Below are 15,799 nucleotides of genomic sequence, written 5' to 3'. Positions count from 1 at the left end.
CACACTGACACGTGGAGATGAAACTGAGTTACCGTCCCTGAATAATGCTTCAGGGAGACTCCCAACCAGCGATTTTCAGTAATGCCCCCCCGGCACCCCTCTGAGTTACTAGCTGCTTTTGCTAATTCACTATGACAGGTTTCTAAAGCAATCTGAGTTCATGTAAAAGCAGTGACACAGAGAATATTCAAACTTGCTTAAAGGAGGGTGGGGGAAAGAACTTCTATTACGTCTTCCTTGTAACACCTACCAGGATCCATTTAGATTCATTTCCTGGAGGCATTAAATATGTTTTATTTTTTCTTTTTCAGTCACCTTTCCAGTTTCATCTGATAATTATATTCTATCTGCAGTGCTTGAATTTATCCCAGAGTGTAGAACCAGTCAGCTGATACTCCAGCCCAGAGGCCACCAAGGATAGGCAGGAAAGACAGTATTGCTTAGCATTAGAGAAATTCCAATTTTTAAAATTCAGGGCAAAAGGAAGTCGCTCATATAAAATCACTCAGGAGATGGGCTGGGAGGTGTAAAGGATCCTATGTAGGTTTCAGAATATCAGCGTTCCTTTTATTTCCCCCGATCCCACCGAGGTGCACGAAAGCCGGCCTTCCAGATGGCAGGGTGTGGGCCAGGCAGCACGGTGTACGATAGATAACACATAAGGGGTTTCGAGTCAGAGAACCTGGTTTGAGTCCCAGCCCCGCCACTTACAACTGTGATCTTGGCTCAAGGCCTGGCCCAGAGTAAACACTCAGCAGACAAGAGCCCCGCCCCCTGCTTCTCCCTCATCTTGTTGCTTTAAGCTTGGTTGCGCGCCAGCCTCCCCTCAGCTGCAGTCAGTCGTGCTGGCCCTTGTTCTGTTTGCAGAGCACGGGGAAGCACATTCCTGCTTCAAAGCTGCTGATCGTGCACTTGCTGCTGCTGGGGTAGCCCTCCCACAGATCACCCCATGGCTTGCTGCTCACCGCTTCCCGTGCTCGGCTCAGATGTCACCACTCCGGGCAGCCCTGCATCTTGGTCACTCTGACACATTGCCCTGATCGTCTTCCCCATGGCTTCTCTCACTGTCCCGAGTTACCTTGATGATGGCTTTGTTTGTTTTCATTTTCTGTCCTGTCCACCCTGAGCTTCGTGGGCTCAGAGGCCTTGACTATTGTGGGTGAACTAGTTCCTGGTACATACTCGTTGCTCCACAAGTATTTGTTGCATGGAAGTTGCCGGAACTCCACTGGAGATGGAAGGGCTTCCCAGGGCTGTTCCGAAGATGAGGTGATACCAGGTTTCTGAGAGTACTTTGGAAACTGTAAACCCTATGCAAATAACACATCATTAAGTGTTCCCTACCTCGTCTGTGAAGCACTCCTTTCCTGTTGCCCCAGACCAAGGCATCCTCTTCATAATTCTTGCAGAACGTGAGTATATTCTCTATGACTATAGACTGTTCCGTGGAGATCTGGCATTTCTGGCATGTGATTTAACTCCTGACACATCTCATTAGCAGGAGTTTCAAATGAAACTTGGAGGGATTCAAAGCAAGAGGGAAAATCCTCCTGCTCAGAAATCGGTGGTCAGCAAGCCATTCACAGGTGCGGCTTCAGGGCTGAGAGCACACAGAGCGGGCAGCATTTCAGCGATGCCCAGTATTCAAGCTACACACCGCTTCCCTGTGCCAAGTCTGGCTTAAAGAAAATGACATCACGTGCCTGGCTTGGGGGGGAGGTGGACATAAATGCGGAGGGTTCGGCTCAGAGGTGACCACAGCTTGTGTCCCTTCAAGACAGCAGAGCTGTGGTCAAGGAGGGCAGTGCCAAAACGAGCCTCTGAGCGCGTCTGGTAAGGGTTGTGCGCGGCGCATCCTGGGTGCCATGTAAGGGTTGTTTCTTCCATCTACCTGCTTTTGTGGAGACTTTTCCACCTTTACTATTGGTAACCTTTCCAGGCTTCAATCAAGATGCAGTATATTGGCTTTGAAAGAGCTTGATTTGAATTGTGGAGGGACATGAAGGGAGTTTCAAGAATCTCAGTCCATTATGCATGTTTGGCAAGATGTGTTTTTTCAGAAGCGTGAAAATCACCCTGAGAGAGACTGAATCAGGCAATGAACGGCGCTGGTCTCAGAGGGTGAACGCCCTTAAAAGGGGTTCAAGTTTCAGTGGAAACTGAAATCTCTAGTTGAAGAAAATAAAACCAAATCCTGGATTACCTGTGGCTCTCAAAATGAATAGTCGCTCTCTTTAGTAATGATTTTGGTAAACTGAGTCAGAAAATGAGCAACCACTCTGTTCCTCTCCCCCGCCTGCTGCCTGGGACAGGGGGCCTCTTTCGCAAACCTACAGAGGAACCCTCACATAAATGCTCACATTCACTGAAAATAAAAGTATATAGTACAAGGATTTTGATGCTTGGTGCACGAATGTTTTAATTATATACTTTTTAATCTGAGTGACTTAAATTAGGATGAAAATTGGAACACCAAATTTCTAATACGGACTATGCCTTCAAATCAACAAATTATCTGTAATAAGGATAAATATATTGACTGGATAAAAATTCTCTTAGATTTGCACTTATCCCTTAAGTCAACTCACAAATAAGAACAGGGCACTTTTCTTTTCTGGAGACCTCAAGGGTTCTTATAGGAAGCTTTAAAGAGGAGAGATGAATTAATTAGCACAAGAGAAATACAGCTCACTCAGAGGATTAAAATGCAACTCTTTTTTTCTTTTTTTTAAATTTAAAATTTAATTTTTGTATTGAAGTATAGTCAGTTACAATATATCAATTTCTGGTGTACAGCACAGTGTTTCAGCCATCCATACACATACATATATTCGATTTCATACTCTTTTGCATTATAGGTCACTACAAGATATTGACTATATTTCCCTGTGCTGTACAGTATAAACTTGTTTATCTATTTTATATATACTAGTTAGTATCTGCAAATCTCAAACTCCCAATTTATCCCTTCTCACCCCCTTTCCCCCGAATAATTGTTAAGTTTGTTTACTATGTCTGTGATGTTTTGTAGGTGTTCATTAGTGTCTTTTAAAATTTTTTTTCAATTGAAGTTGCTTACATGTTCAAGAAAAGAGTTCGAAAGAGAAGGCAGATCCTATGAAGGGGCCCCAGGGTTTCACTTTGCAGCGTCTGACTCAAGGCCAGGCTGTCCCGGGGAGAGGGGGTCCCACCACCACACAGAATCTCCTGAACATTAGACAAGTGACTCTTTTTACTTGTTTGCTTGTTTTGGAGGATGGAGAGCTTGTGTTAGCTTTTGTGGAGAAACTAACATTTGAGCTCTAACGTTCAAAGAGAATTCCGCGTTCCTCTGACTTCTCTATGCTGTTTCTTCTGGACTCTTCAGTTCAGAGTATTTCATCTTCGATTCAGAAGACTACGACGTTCCATTGAAGACAGCTTTCCTAGAGGCCAGCTGTGTGACTGTTTTCCCCATGCTCTTACCTTTATATTCTCCAAGTAAAAATAAACTCAAACTCTAGAGTTTTAAGTTTGTGGTGTTTGACCCCTTGTCTCACGTCGTACATTTCCATTGTATCTGAAGGAGAATTTCCGCAGCTCAGGTCTTTATCATTTTTTTGCCTTTACGCACCAGATTTGTTCCTTCTTTACAAACCCCTTCTTCTACGTCAGTTCTTACTTTATATTGCCACCAGATTCATGTTTTGAAAATACCACTTTGAGTGGGTTAGCTCTTCCTTTAAAGCAGTTGGTGACCCTCAGCTATTTATAAAGTCAAATTCCTTCACCAGGCGCTCAAGGCCACCCAAGGCCCGTTCTACTCCTGATCTGTGTCGTGGTGCATCTCAGTGTCATGTTGTGCCATCGTCCCAGCTGTTGGTTGACCTTTCAGCACACTGTACATTTTCTCTCTCCTCTTCCTCTTTTCTTACCCAGTGTTACTGCATCCTTTTGAAAGCTGGGTCAAATACTCAAGCAGAAGTTTTCCTTGACCACTCCTGATTAAAGTAATCTCTCCTTTTTAAAGTAAACTTCTATCTCTTGAATTAATTAGCTCTGTTTTTCGCCTTTTATAAGCTGTGTCCAAGACTATATGTCTTAAGGTCCCAGACCACATCTGATAACTCTGTGTACCCCCTGGTCACTGCCTAGCTTGCCTGCTTCCACATCTCAGGTATTAGTAATGTCTGTTAATTGCTCTCAAAAGTGGGATGATGCTCTTTCTAATAAACAAAAAGGCTGAGTGGCTTCCGTTTCTAAGGAGTCAAATGAGCTTTTCTGTTGAGCTTCAGCGATGGTGTCTGATCACTTTACTTTCAGGATATGAGCTGTTGTATTCCGGGTTCTGAAAGATCCATGAACAACAGCATGAAACATATTTGAAAGAAGGAATCATGCTAGATCTGGAAATGAGGGGAGAGGGGTCACCCATCTCAGCCTGTCAGTGGCATGTCTTGGGGGGCGGTGGGGCAGGCGAAAGCAGACACACCGAGAATTTTAAACTATTGTAAAATGATCTTAGAATTGTTCTGCTTGTAATTATCACCAAACACTGGCACTTCTAAATAATGTCAGTGATAAAATACTGTTTTTCTCCCCAAAATAGGTGTTGCTGTGGTTACTGTTAAATTTTAATGATATTCATAAGTTCCCAATTAACACATTATTATCACTATTTAATAAACTCTGTATTCTACGTGGGGGTCAGTTTGGAGAAGTCCCACGTATGCAGACGGCTCACAGGACCTCAGTCATCCGCTCCGCAAGGGCAGAGCTGTCCTGGGACCCTTCTCTTGCTTCAGGCACAGCTCACGTCTCCAGCACCTGTGATATGGCTGCATTTAAATGATAGATTTGGAATAAACAACAAGAACACAATGGTGGTAAAAATGAACACACCTTGAGTTACAGTATTTCTGTCATACGCTGCGACCGCTCACGGTTTTTATTTGTGTTTAACATTTGGGTACTTCAAGTACACGATTTTGTTTGATGAGGGCACATTTTAGTTTACACATGAAATAGATTTGTTCCGTTCCGTGATTATCACTGAACATCCTTTTTTCATCTAGCCGAGGGGTATGTTAAAACCAGCTTACCCGGAGAGTCATCGATGCTAAGGATTCCTGTGCATTAGTGAGCTTGTTTTCCTGAAGAACAGTTTCCAAGAAGGTCTCCAGAGAAGGGTCTGCACAGATGCCACTGCACCAGAGAGGCCTTTTCCATCGGCCACCTGCAAGGTTAATCACTCCCCTCCCTCCTCCTGCCCCGCTCTGCGTCATTCTGACCCCAGTTAGTTTTTCTCCATTGAGTTTATCACATCCTGATACATTATACATGAGCGTGTGTGTGTGTGTGTGTGGTGGTGTGTGTGTTCCCTTGTTAGAATGTGTCCCCTCTGCTAGTCTCAGGTTCCATGGGGTCAGGAAATGCGCTTTTTTGATGCTGTATCCTGGGCACCTGTCAGATCATCTGGCATGTGGTTGATGCTCAACAAGTATTTGTTGAGTGAATGAATGAAGGCATGAATGAATGAATGAGTGAGTGAATGAATGAATGACAGAAGCATCAGAATAAATCCCACAGAGACCTTTCATTTCGCTTCTTCTCTCTGGAGCCCATCCAAAGTGGGGAGAATGAACAGCCCTTCAGATGGGTTACAGAAGTAACTTTTGCCTATCTTAAAGAATGTGGTTTTCTTGAAGTAAAGGGAACATTGTCCCAACTTACCTACCCATCACTTTAACCCGCAAACCTAACTCAGAAGGTGGCAGGGTAGTAAAAACTTACCATATAGTGAGAATTGACTGTAGTTAGGCCCTTGAATATGGATTATCTCGATATGGATTCTCAAAAAGCTATTTTATAGATGCGAAAATGAAAGCAACAGTGTGATCACCTGGGCCCGCCCAGTCCCCGGGGTGAGGAAGGAAGGAGAGCTGGGGCCTGCGAGGCAGAACCCAGCCCTTCGTGGGATCCTCTCCATTTCTCACCCTCTCTGCTGCTCTGGCACCTGCTCCTGCCAGCATATGCCGCCGGGAAGTGTTGGATGTCACCGCACAGCTGTGAAGTAGGGCGGAAGAGAAAAAGGAATAGCACAGAAGAGCTGGGGAACCTAATGCAGGGCTCCGGAGAGGTGGGGGAGCGATGTCGGCTCAGATTCTGCAAGAATAAAGACGCCCCCCCTGGGGAAGGATGTGTGAGAAGCCTCTAGTCCACAGACTCAACTGTGCACAAGGTGGACGGGCCAGCTTCAGATGTCCATGTAGCAAATTAAGTCCACCTCTGCAAACTTACTCATTATTTTCTGTCTCACTCAATTCAAAGAGTATAAAAAAAAAATCGACAGATGTTTTAGAGCTGTTAAGTCAACTTTTTTAAAAAGTTGCATGCTTTTTTTATTCAAAAGTTTACAATTCTACTAACAAATTATAACAACATAAAAAGTTATAATAACACTAGGGAAAGTAAACAAAGCATCTCCATAAGTATCACAGTACTACAAAGTAGATTCCATTTGTCTTTCTGGATCCTTCCCCTTCCCATTCTTGTCCACAAGCATGCCTGTTTTTATCACGGCATACACCTGTATTGTTAATGTGAGAGAATCTGTTTCCAGAAGGATTTGCTTCCACTGCAGCCAACGCAAGCAAGGTTGTCAGGGTCAAGGAGGAGGGGGAGGGATGACTGTGCCCCCGGTAGATTCACATTTAGGGAGAGGTCACCGCAAAACCAGAGGCTGAGCTTGTGAGATAAAAGAACAAAGGAGGTATCAGAGAATATACTAAGGAAGAGAGAACAAATGTGCCTAAAAGACTGGCTAAAAAACCTTGAACGTAGGTGGGGACAGAACAATGAGGGAAGAAGAAGATACTCGTGGGAATTAATGAAAGGAAAATGACTTGCATCTTCCTGACACTTAGTTCGACTGCCCTGTGTTAACCACAGCTTATATCTGGACAGTTTCTCCATGAAGTCTGGGATTTCTGTCATTTTTCTACAGGCAGAGTAACAAGGATGGCAAAAAGACTGATTTAAAATATTCTCAAGGATGGACTTAGGTATACATGTGAGTTCAGATGTTGCAGAAATTGATCTGTCATTAATCATGTTTTAGGAGAAACTGACATGTCATTTCTTACCGATTTCAGAACCTGGGAGGCTGAGAGAGATGGGAGTATAAAACAAAACATGTAAACTGTCAGACGGAAGAACTCATAGGAAAGAAAGCCTATAGTGTCTTTTAAACACCAGGAAGCTAACCTAAAGTCTAGCAGAGATTTTTGAGAGTTCTTGATCATGCTGGGTGTTTTAGGCTCTTAAATTTTTTCTCTGATCATAGCTCGTAGCCAGGTGTGAGATTTTGCTATGAATTATAATGTCATGCATTTCAGTGCACTCTGAACTGTTTATTTCTGAGAACAGACCATACCCACGTGTGTGCCATATAGCAGTTAGGCAGAGCCGTACTGAAAGACGCCATATTGAAAACAATGGTTCGTCTAATCGAGAGCATTTGGTTTGTAGAGGTGAATTACATCATGTGGCTATGGGAGAAAAAAGTTTATGGTGTCCATACTTTGTGGCACTAGATGGCTATTTTTTCCCCATGTTTAATCAACAATCTGAAATAGTCTGCATGATGCATTTCCTAGATGGGGAAGCAGCCCAAAGCTTGGCTGAGCTGTCGTGATGCCTTCCTGTTCCCGGTGGTCTGTTTCTAATAACCGGCGCTATAACGTAATAGAGTCATGACTGAAAATCCATCAGAGATTTGGGTGTCCTGGAACCAGAGCAGGCCCAGATAGTCCACGATGCTGAGACGGGTGCTCGAGTCTTTCTCATTGCCATTCCGTCTCTACCAAGGTGAGCAAAGACAAGAAACTGTCCAGCAGTGGGCACCTAGGGGAGGTCACAAGTGTCTATGGCAATGGTTCTCAAACTTCGCTGCAGACCGGAAACTCCTGGAGATTTTCTACAGTCCTCCAAGGCCTAGGCTACACCCTATACACATTAAACCAGGATTTCTAAAGCTGGGGCTAAGGCATCAGCAGTGTGAAAAATCTCCCGGGTAGTTCTGATACACGACTGTAAAATGAGAAAGGCAGATTGCTCTGGGAGTACGTCTGAGAAAAGAGAAATAGCAAAGACTTCTTTGACAGGGAGTAAGGAGGGCATTCTAGGCCAGGGGAAAACACAGGCCGAGAAACAGGTAAGAAAGCACGCAGGGGGACAGCGTAAAGCTCTTCTCGGCTGCCGTAAAAGAGGAGCGAGTATCTGAGCAATGCTGTGTCGGGGCTTGGACGCCAGGCTGATGAAGTCTTAGTGGGAGACGGGTATCACTTTTCATAAGTAGAAGCTCAACCCTAGGAACCACTACCATAAAAATAAAACAAGGTGGTTCTTGTTACACACTCTCACCGGCCAGTCATTCTGAGTTTGAGGCCTGGTCCCTTTGTGAGAAGAGGACGCTGGCAAGTGGTGTGTAAGACAGAGTAGCGCTGAGTAGGGCGGCGGCCGGGAGGATGGAGGAGAGGTACTGGGAACCAGCCGGCTCAGGGACGGACACGCCCGGTCTTTGACCAGCGGCCCTTGTTGGATCTGCTCGGGGTGCTGGGCGTGCTGTCAGTGTTTTCTCAGAGAATACCCTCAGGGTCTGCCATGTGTCAGGTGGATGCTGAGATGTCTAGAAGGAATTGGCGGAGAAACACGGTAAAAATCACAACAGCAAACTTTGGAAGGCACGCTCGTACCTAATCGTTTCCTTTCATCCTGCCTGCAGAAAAGGCAGCTCCTGATGGTTTGGTAGCCCCGAGAAGAAGGTGCTTGTTCTCAGTGTGAATGAACTTAACTGGTAACATACAATTTAACTAAATAGACTTGGCTTTAGAGGTTATCATTTTTAAAATGCAATACTGAATAACGTGAGAATTTGGAATACCATGGAATTTGAAAATAATGTTCTGCATGGCTATAATTTTATGTGGGCACATTTTATTTTGGTGTTTGGGATTGAAGCGATGAGAAAATTACAGTGTCCATATGCGTATGTGTGTGTGTGTCTGTGTGTATGTGTGTGTCTATGTCATGTTCACGAAGCACCGTGTGAAATGAGAATTTCCCAAAGTGAAGCTTTAAGATCACTAAGCAGAGAAAGTAATGGAAGGCGTGAGCCTGCAGTCATGGAGCAAATGGTACGACCCTATCTTTAGAGTCAGCGACCAGTGCATAAAATTCTCTGTAACCCTCTGGGGTTCTCTCAGAGCCCACAAGAGGCATAATCATGTCTGTATTTGGGCTACAGGCGTCTTTGGTTTTGTAGACGGTTAGTAAAACCCAATCTAGAGCCTCCTACGATTGCATGACTAAGGCGTTTGCTGATAAGTGGATCTTACTTGACAGCTGACCCAGGATTATTAGTGAAAGCCAGTAGTACTGGAGACAAGTACGTTTCTGTTCATTTCACTTACTCATCTGTCCCATTTGCATCAATGGCACTTACCTTTATCTTTTTAATCGTCTTAACTGTCTTTCCCAGCTGTGTCCTCTTTAGAATGCCAAATGCAGAGCTCCTGTCTCTACTTCCCCATTACAGACCATCCATATCACCTTCGGCTGTCATTCTCCTTGTGTTGTGGTGACAGGAGGGCTCAGCAGTGCACAAGCTAAAGATGAATGATGCCTCCTGGTTACCAAGGGTCCTCCATGTGCCATGGTCTGTGCCAAGCATATCACTTCAGTTGTGATATAGCTTAAAATTCACCACAACGTTATTGCTGTTTATGATCACTGTGATACAGATGAGTAAACCAGAGAGGCTGAGGGACCACCTACCAGCTAGCTAGCAGATGATAGAGCCGGACTTCAGAGCCTTGTCTCATCTGCTGCTCTGCCCTGCCTCCGAATGTGCCGGCTTGCCCAGCTCCCCCTCGTTATTTTGGTGCAGCGAGCTGTGAGAGCCCGGGAGCATCCCTGCAGGGATGGATTTGGAGTCTCTGTGAAGCAGAGCAAGAGAGCATGGTGCTGATGCTGCCCCAAATGAGCTGGCATGTGTCATAGCCAAGAAGATCCAACAACAGATCCACCCAAACGTGGCATGACCCAACACAAGTTTATTTCTTAATCACATGATTGTCCAATGAGGTGTTGATGGTGACGTGGAAGAGGAAGGGGACTTCGCTCTGTGTAGTCACCCAGGGACCTTGGTTGGCGGTGGCACTGATTTGTCATTGTTATCTCCATTCCAGTCAGCCAGCATGGAGCAGGCTTAGAGGTGTGAACCTGGGGGGCTTTCATGGACCAAGCCTTCGGAGAGGCGTACACGCCTTACACTCCCATTTCATTGGCTAGAATTCAGTCCTATGGCTATACCTAGTTGCAAAGAAGGCTGTGAAATATAGTCAAGCCCGACATCCAGGAAGAAGAGGACATAGATTTTAGAGAGAACTCTCATCAGGGAAGCAGAGGAAAGCTTCCCCGTCTAGGAATCCAAAGACTGAGATTTTGGTGTTGATAACCCGTCACAGAGCTACTTGGCAAGTTTCTCATCTGAAAATCAGAATCTCTGTCTCCTGCTGCTTTCCACTCCATAGGGTAACTGAAGATCAAAATGAGCCCTAAGTAAGGTATGTGGATATGCTTTGTAAACAACTAGGGACTTAGCATGGGAGAGTAGGCAAAGCCCTAGACTGGGATATAGAGTCGAAGTTCAAGTTCTGTTTTCTGCTACTTCATACCTGTGCAAGCATGGCCCCCTCATTTGAGGTCTCTGAGCTGCAAAACCTTACCTTCTTTTTACCTTCTTTATAGGGATCCGGAGTATATACAAATCAGTAGCCTTTGTGAGAGTGCTAGAAGACCATTAAAGGTCAAAGTTTTGTTTTTGGTATCACTGGGGACTGTTACCTGGAGAGTGCTTCCTGAACCCCAAACTCCCTGCTCTGTCCTCTCCTGACTTAATGAAGTAGGACATTTAGGCATGAAAATTTTTTTTTCAAAAAACTGAAATAGGTGTTTACAATCCCAGCACACACCACGTGTGACTATACACTCCCCAGGGAACAGCCTGCATCACCTCCATGTTTGAAATTTCCATCACGCCAGGTACGTATAGTCACTGCCCGATTGAGGCTTTCTGAATTACATTCAATTTTAAAATATACTTTCTGGCCACAGACTAAGTGACCAGGGGGCTGCCACAGTGCTGGTCAGTGACTCTGGCACGTAATGCCACGTCTTGTAGCTGCCATTCTCTCGTTGAAGGACAGGTTTATCCTGAATGGTCACATTCCAACTTGATTATTTGCTAAGTCACTTCTCTGAATGGACGGTGTTAGTCACTTAAACAGACTCGTACTTTCTTTCTGCGCTGAGTAGTTCCAGAATTAGAGTGATTCATTAAGTTACTTTCCTTTTCCTCTTTTATTTTTTCTCGTTGGAGTCTCTTGATACTTCTTAATTCCAGCCAAGGCACTCATTAAGTTCCAGGTGGCCTTCTGGGCCGAGTTGTGCAGAGCGATGATCATCTGGCCTGAGTTTTCATTCATTTCTGGGCTCGCTCAGCTATGAATCGACAGGCAGAGCCTGCTTTTCTAATCGCGGAGTGGGATGACTCACACTTTCATTTTTATGGGTTGTTACAGGTAAGGCTGCATCTCCTTTTTTGAGCTTTCGTAAGTAACGAGACATTAAAGAAAATCAGGAAGAGAGGGGCTACCTTTAGTTCTAGAGTGTATCATAGTACTGATTATCAAATTTAGGCTAATCTTGACTTTACCCTCCCACGGGACAGCTAGCAGAATGGCATTCTTTAAATGGCCCCTCCTTTAAAGAGAAAATTAAGGCTCTGGGTTGGGATCAGATGCTAACTTGCTAATAATTTTGCATAGTACATTGGGAATTTTGAGATACCCAATTATAACTATTGGGAACATGACTTCACAAAATATTTGTATGTGTAAAAGGGGAGGTGGAGCAAAACTTCTCTACTTATGGTAATAACAGCCACATGTATAATGCCTACTGGGTGCCGAGCGCTTTGCAAATATCCACTCATTTTATCCTGACATCAGCCTTATGAAGTCGGTGCTATTATTGTCTCCACTTTATGGATAAAGAAACTGAGTCCCAGAAAGGTTAAGTACATTTTCCAAATCAGCAGTCTTCAGATTTTGAATCCAGGCAGGCTGGCCGCTGAGCATTCTCGCATCATGCTTCTCCTGGACCCACATGCAGCAAGGACATGTGGGTTCAAGTTCAGATTCTGCCATAAGCCCTCTAGTCTTTCTATCTTAATTCCATCCTCTGTGAAATGAGCCTAATGCTGCCCTGGGAACCTCCCAGGATTGTTGGAAAGTTGAAATGAGATAATGCATGTGAAATTTTATAGATTACATAGAACTGTACAGACAGATGCAAAGATTAGAAAGATGCCTTCTATTACCATTGTTAAATTTTGAATAGTATTGTGTAAATAGCCAGTTTATGTTTCTTTAGTCTCTATTTTTATACGTCTGCTGCTTCCTCAGGAAGAACTAGTTGTGCTTGGACACAAACAAAGGACAAAAATACCTTTTTGGATTTGTTTTCTTTAGGCTTTTTGAAAATAGACTATTCTGTTGAAGCTAAAAACTAGTAGACGACCCATCAGCTGACTTCATTCATTCCTGTTTTGTGATATGATTTCCCACAGGTTGTTCTCTGAAGTGTCAGCCCATCTGGGTTGAAATGATTTTCCGACGCCTCTTACATTTAGCTCTTCATTTGGAAAGGTGTTCCGTGGTGACATCAGTTTCACCATAGAATTTTACACTTGGATTTAGACCATGATTCTTCTTGTTAGGTTGCCTCATCCCAGCCTATTTATCATTCTTTAAAGCCCTCACTTTTCTTAGAGTTTTCATTTTCCAGCTGCATGCATTTTTCTCCTTCTGAATTTTAGCTGGAGTTAATAGAGAATTTCTCTCCTAATTATACTACTCCATTCCTCCTCAGCACAAGAGTTTAGGGGAGATGAGAATCCAGAATTGTGAGACAGAAGGATGACCGGGGTCTTGCTCGTGTTGCTGGGGCCAGGATTTCTTATGTTTTTGGTTTCTGGGTACAGATGATCTATCGGTGCCTCCTGATTATTAAATCATAAAAATCATAATTAGAGATTAATTTTCTTTTCTTTGTGTCAGAAGTCCATGGCTGCAAAGCCAGTGAATTTTAAACCAGAACTTTATTCCGTTTCATTTAATTTAGCCAGATCAGAATCTATTTCCTTTTCGGCAACAGATCATGATAAGTCTTTCAGAGTAAATGTTAGCACTAGATACAATTAGCTCTCTTAAATAAATCAGCAAATTCAAAACAGAATAAAGATGGAGTGAATTTTATGGATGCAAATAGGTAACATTCTAACGCTGATTTAATAGAAGCAGAACCATCAGACAATTGCATCATCCTTTTCTTTGAACTGTGGTTTCCAAGATAGGGTTCACTTAGGTTTCTGAAGTGGCTAGTTAATATGTGTGTGTCTTCCAGAACCTGGCTTGCCTTCTCCAGGCTTGTTCTAGAGCAGACATTGGTAGGGAAGGATGGTCTGTGAGGACTACCTACTTCCAAGACATGTAGGTGTGTATTATTGGTGTCAAACCGTGCAGACAATATAGAGTAGTGGTCAGAGACGCAGACACTGAGGTCAGAGAGTATGCAGTTCAAATCCTGGTTTTTCCATTTCTTTCTCTTTTTTTTTTCCTTAACTGAAGTTTAGTCAGTTTACAATGTGTCAGTTTCTGGTGTACAGCATCATGTTTCAGTCATACATAGACATATGTATATTCATTTTCATATTCTTTTTCATTATAGGCTACTATAAGATATTGAATAGAGTTCCCTGTGCTATATGGTATAAACTTGTGGTTTATCCACTTATATATAGTAGTTAGTATCTGCAAATCTCCAACTCCCAATTTATCCTTCCCCACCCTCTTCTCCCTTCTGGTAATCGTAAGTTTGTTTTCTATGTCTGTGAGTCTGTTTTGTAAATAAGTTAATTTGTCTTTTTAAAAAAATTTTTAGATTCCACATGTAAGTGATATCATATGGTATTTTTCTTTTTCTTTCTGACTTACTTCACTTAGAATTCTTAGCTGTGTGACCCTGAGTGAGTTACTCATGTTGCCTAAGCCTCTGTTTCCTTATCCTTACGATGGAGATGATAATGGCACTGAGCTCGGGGTGTTGGGGAGGGGGGCATACTATCACAATGTGTAGCAAATCATGTATTTCTCAAAAAGTAATAAGATAGTTAAGATAAAAGTTAATTTTGATATAATTTTTTTCTTTGACCTACTATTAATCCGTGTGGGGTCCTAGTAGCTCCAATAAATCTTCATAGACATTTGAACACTTTCAAAAACACTCTGAATAGATTATGAGTGTGTTTCAAATCAGCCCATAGAGATGCTGACCCCAGAACTGTGCGCATGTTTAGTTGAAATCTCCTCTCTACACACACACACACACACACACACACAGATTGGCCTTTGTTTAGAGGAAGGTCTTACGGGAAGAGCATGCAAAGTGTTATGGCTTCTAATATGGAGCCAAAAGAGTATTTTCTCTCTGAAGACCACATTTACTACCTACAGAATTAGTGTAAGCACCTGCACTTCGTCCAAAACACACTGTTGGTTTTAATTCATTTCGTTAATACATGCTTATTTAAAGTAAATTGGGAAAATACCAGTAAATAGGAGGATGAAGAAAGGACACTCAAAATCTCAATTCCCACCCACAAATATTGTTAGTATTGTGGTGGTTTTTTATGACTTTAGGTATTTTTTTGTTGTTAGTTATGATCATACTATGCAGATAATTATATATCCTCCCATATATATACATATATAATATGTGTATATGATTATAAAGTTTTTTACAAACATCATTTTAATGGCTGTGTAACCTCACACTGAATGGGTGTGAGGTTGATTATCTAACAGACTTGCTAAAGTAAACATTTATGCTTCCCCAGTTCTTTGCTGGCATGCACACTGCTGCCATGAACACCTTTGTACACAATGATTTTGTGTTGTTTATGTCAGTGGTCATCCACGATCAGCGTGTGCCAAACTGTGAAAGCTGTTGGAGCTTGGTTGATGGAACCACTGTCAGTTTCTCACCCTGCATTTCCTGATGTTCTTAGAGTCCTCGGGCTCAGGATCAGAGTGCAAAGTTGGTCTCTGATGTTTCTGTGCTTTTTTAAAGGCTGGAAAGTCAGGAAAGTGCAAAAAGGTTCAGAAAAGAGAGAGGGTACTCATCCTACTCGGATAAGTTGTGCTGATAACTATCTTCTTGGAATTAAAACTCCAGACCCCTGTGACCCCTCAGAAACTCCTAGTGATTATCTGAGGATCCTGTGGCTCCTTTGAAGAAATGCTTTTGTCCTTGACATTATCCCCCCAGCATTCCCTAATCTGTTCCAGAAAACCCGTCATGTCAGCCTTTAAAGAAGTAAAAATTTCAGGTTTTTCAGTGAAAGTCTTCCTTTAGCCTCTCTTGAGTTGGATAATTAAGTCATTTAGTTTAGTTTATATTAAAGCTCGCCTTTCCTATCTTTTTTTTCCCTCCTCTACATCATTGTAGTCAATAATATTCATTACTGTTCTTAAACTCTGCCATGCCCTACTTGTGATCCACATTCTGGGATTTGGGGAGTTTAATACCAGAAAAATACCCTTGTTTCCTAGGACTGATATTCATCTGATAGACATGGGACCAGCATACCAATTGCTGAAATGCTGAAATGCATTGGTACTAATTAATGAATACT

At 43.0% G+C, this 15,799-nt stretch overlaps 1 protein-coding gene across 5 annotated transcripts in view; it reads left to right on the top strand.

Annotated features, from left to right (window-relative positions):
• LRRC3B (leucine rich repeat containing 3B) overlaps positions 1-15,799 on the top strand; it is an 80,274-nt gene that overhangs the window by 20,432 nt on the left and 44,043 nt on the right. The window contains exon 1 of one of the 5 annotated variants that reach the window (XM_045511233.2): positions 5,081-5,222. The exons of 3 other annotated variants lie outside the window; for them this stretch is intronic. The gene's annotated coding sequence lies outside the window, so the exon portion shown is untranslated. Of the gene's footprint in view, positions 1-5,080; positions 5,223-11,442; positions 11,625-15,799 lie in introns of those variants that run through there. One more of the 5 variants, XM_045511235.2, reaches the window with a different exon arrangement.

Source organism: Camelus bactrianus, chromosome 1 (assembly GCF_048773025.1).
Source record: "Camelus bactrianus isolate YW-2024 breed Bactrian camel chromosome 1, ASM4877302v1, whole genome shotgun sequence".
NCBI lineage: Eukaryota > Metazoa > Chordata > Mammalia > Artiodactyla > Camelidae > Camelus > Camelus bactrianus.
This window is presented reverse-complemented; position numbering and strand designations above follow the sequence as displayed.